Here is a 4,355-nt window from a genome sequence, read left to right as displayed (position 1 = left end):
GTAAATAAAATACTCATACCATTTATTTACTTTCTTTAAATTAAGGATAATTTATTTTAAAAGATTTTTGATGCCTCCAGCTCTTGAGAGGTGAAAATTATTTGTGGCTTTTATTTTTTAGTTTTTTTATGTTAGTTTTTATTAAATAAACTATTAAACTTCATGTAAACTTTTTCTTTTCTTAGTTTGTTCCAAGTTTCACAAATCTTTGGTCAAATTTCAGCCAAGTACTCCATTATGAAAATTTAATATAGGATCTAACAAATAATCCAGAGGAAAGAGACTGAAAAAAATGGGATGGAAAGATAGTACAGGGCTAGATTTAAGGGTACAAGAAACAGAAGATCCATTCAAATGACAAATAAGGATTTTTATTAGTTCACAGAGCAGGAAGCCCTGAGGAAGGGAAACTCCAGGGTTATTATTTTTTTTCTTTTTTAAAATGTTTATTTATTTATTTTGAGATAGTGAGAGTGGGGGAGGGGCAGAGAAAGAGGAGAGAGAGAAAATCCCAAGGGGGCTTCAGGCTGTCAGTTCAGAGCCCTACACAAGGGCTCCAACTTACAAACTGTGAGATCATGACCTGAACTGAAATCATGGTTGGATGCTTAACCGACTAAGCCACCCAGGTGCCCCTCCAGGGTTATTATTTTAGCAGCAATAATCAGGTTTTTGCCATCTTCCCACTCAGTCATAATCAGCTAGTCAGCCTGCCTCACTATTGTAACACAACTGTATCTCCTGGCATCAAATACCCCTATGCCTTTAAAGGGAAGTGGAAAAAGCGACTATGTTTTGTCTTTGCATTTAAAGACTTAGGAAGTCTTTTCAGAGGTTCACAGACATCCCTTCATATCTCATTGACCATAAATGTGTGATGTGCCCAAACCAAAATCCATCATGGGCAAAAGTTATGGGACTTGATTATTGGCTTGACCCACAAAGATGTACCAAAGTATACGGGGAAAGGTGAAATTCAGGCTCTGCATTCAGGGAGAAGTTTGGCAATAAGTGTTGGGTGAGCAAGTACCTGTTTTACCTACCTACTCTCTAAAAAATTAGTGTTCTAGACCCCATACATTTCTAAATATATGATTATTGGCCTTTTTTGGTCCATTTCCCAATCTACTCTCTGAAGTCCTGGGAATTCACAAAGGAAGCCAATGTCTTTCCAGTTGGATCCAATTTTTGACTACCAACCGGTCAGAAAGAAACTTATATACCTCTTGCTGTAAAGTTGAAGAGATGGAACATGAAAAAAAGCAGAACAATCATAAACCAGTCTCTTACAAATACCTGTCCCGTTGTGCCTATTGTACTACCTTTAAAGCCCAGTGTCAAAGAGAGAAAACAGAGCAGGGTTTTTACGTGTACAAACTCTTAGAAGTCACACTTCTATTGGACAGAGGTGTCCTGGAATTGGCTTACCCAGGCTTGTGAGAATGGATGGATATGGTGGTCGTGCTGTATAATGATGTGCTACCGTGTGTCTGTTCCCAACTCAGTGGTATCACCTTGTAGCTTGAACTCAACCATGGTGAGTGCATTAACACCACAGAAATTCACAAATGCTACCGATCAATGATTCCCTGTTTTAGCAGAGACCCAATTGCTAAGCATTTATCAGCAGGCCAGTTCATTTTCAGCAACTTTATTTTTTTAGCTGGATAACCTTGAGTAATTTATCCACATATTCCCTTACTTTCTTCATGTGTTGGACCTAAAAATGCCTACCTTATGGACAAAATGTGTTTTATAAAACATTTAGCCACCTATTAGGTATATGATAAGTAGTCAATAAATATACATTATATTATTATTACTACAATTATGCAAGTGATTTTTTGGAGATTATAGTGCAATGTGAATAAACAACATATGCAGCAGATCCAGGATCTGCACACCCTATACCTTCAAACAGTGCCTGGTCAGTACTATTAAGATTATAGATACAAATACATTTGCCGAGAGCATTAACAGTTAATGCTTGCAGTTTCTATGTTCCTTAAAATTATTCAGATACCATGGAGACTGCTTTTCTAGAAATCTAGGATTGGTGACATTGTCCAATTATGACATATCAATTTGGGGTGAGAAATATTTCATTTAATGGGGTTGTTTTAAAACACTTGAAATGGATATAGGAGACCTAGGTTCTTAAATGTGCCTGACATTAGCTAGCATCTTGCATGTCTGTTTGATCCCTGTTGGTAGTCTTCATTGCTCTCTGTTTTGGTTTTGACATCTTGTCACATGCAAAGTTTGAACATACCCAGTGGTAACTAGTGCCCCAGGCACTGCCAGCATGTGGAACTTCAGTCTCTTCTCCGACATCAATCACATTTTACTCCTTAGAATGGGGACTCAGGTCTACCAGACCCCAAATCCATTTGTGATTTCCATAACTAGTCATCATGTCATGTCAGCCTCATTTCACAATATCTCAGAAATATTCATGATGGAGAGGCGTGTCTGGGTTGAGCTCAGTCGGTTAAGCATTTGACTATTGACTTCAGCTCAAGTCATGGTCTCACCGTTAGTGAGCTTGAGCCCCACATTGGGATTTGTGCTGCCAGTACGGAGCCTGCTTGGGACTCTGTCTTCTCTCTCTCTCTTCCCCTACCCCTGCTTGCTTTTTATCTCTCTCAAAATAAATAAAAATAAACTTAAAAAAAAAGCAATATTCACAACAGATCCATAGGACCCCAGTCACACTGTTCTTCCTCTGGTTGTCCAAGTACATCAAGCTCTTTTCAGCCTCCTGGGTTTTGTGTCTATGGTTCCCTCTTCCTGGAAATGCTTGTCCCCTTACCTTGCACATGGCCATCTCCTCCCATCCTTCAGATTTGTGTTAGTTTGCTCAGGCTGCCATAACAAAAGATTTAAACAACAGAAATGATTTTACTCACATTTCTGGAGGCTATAAGTCCAAGACTGAGGTTAATAGCAGAGTTAGTTTCTGGTGACACCACTCTCATCTTGAAGATGGCTTCTTCTTGATGTGTCACCACATGGCCTTTTCTCTGTGTACACACAGAGAATGTTCCCTCTTCCTCTTTTTATAAGGGCAGAAGTCCTATGGGATTAGGGCCCCACATCTATGACCTCATTTAACTTTAATTACCTCCTTAAAGGCACTATCTCCAAATACAGTCACATTAGGGCTTAGACCTTCAACATATGCATCGGTGGGGGGTGGGGGAACTGTTCAGACCATAATAAGGTCCTCGGTTAAGGCTCACTTGATCTGCAAGTACTGTCCTGACTTTGCATCTCTAAATTTAATCTCCTATTTTTCTCTTACTGTACCATGTTCATTTCTTTATGTATGTGTATATGTGTGTATGTAAGAACCAGGGCCATAATATTCACAACTGTATGTTCAGCAATAAGCATAGGGCCTGGCACATAGTGGGAAGTCAACACATACTGTGGTTTGCTCACTCATCTATTTATTGCCTAAGCATCTTTTAAATCAAGGTGCAAAATAAGACTGATTCCTAATATTTACTGAACTCCTCTATGTTCTGGAAGTGTTACAGGTGTTTTACAAGCATTATCTCACTTATTCTTCACAGCATAATAAGTTGTTGCCATTTTGTATTCCAGTGTTAATATAATTCTTGTCTGCAATTATTATCCACAAGACTGGAATTACTGAGTCAAAACATACGGTCATTTTTAGGCTTTTGGCAAATGTTGTTAAACTGAGTTCCAGAAAAATCTGTAATAATTTAGAGTACTACAGTTGAACTTCTACATTACCACACCTTCATAAGTATTAACATTCATTTTTATCTTTGCTAATTTTAGGAGTGAATATAGCATAGACTTGCAATTTTAGTTTATTTATTTGGTTACCAATGAATCTGAAAGCAAGGTCTTTGGCTATCTACTCTATACATGTCTTGGCTTACATGCTTACATATGCCTCTGCTTCTTCATAGGAAGCTGCCAAGAAGCCTCCAAGAATTTGAAAGGTTTTAGACCATGTTACAGAATGATTTTAATTGTGATGGGTGCATAAAATTCCTCAAGGAACTCATTTTTTAGTTGACAACTTCTCTTCATAGAATTCTTCAATAACTCCTGATTCCCTTCAAGATGAAGCACAAAGTCCTCCTTAAAGTGAATACAATCAGGAGAGGGAGGGAAGATGGCGGCGTAGGAGGACGCTGGGCTCACCGCGCATCCTGCCGATCACTTAGATTCCACCTACACCTGCCTAAAGAACCCAGAAAACCGCCAGAGGATTAGCAGAACGGAGTCTCCGGAGCCAAGCGCAGACGAGAGGCCCACGGAAGAGGGTAGGAAGGGCGGCGAGACGGTGCGCGCTCCACGGACTGGCGGGAGGG

The sequence above is a fragment of the Panthera leo genome, chromosome B1, assembly GCF_018350215.1.
Source record: "Panthera leo isolate Ple1 chromosome B1, P.leo_Ple1_pat1.1, whole genome shotgun sequence".
Classification (NCBI taxonomy): domain Eukaryota; kingdom Metazoa; phylum Chordata; class Mammalia; order Carnivora; family Felidae; genus Panthera; species Panthera leo.
Note: the sequence above shows the minus strand (reverse complement) of the source record.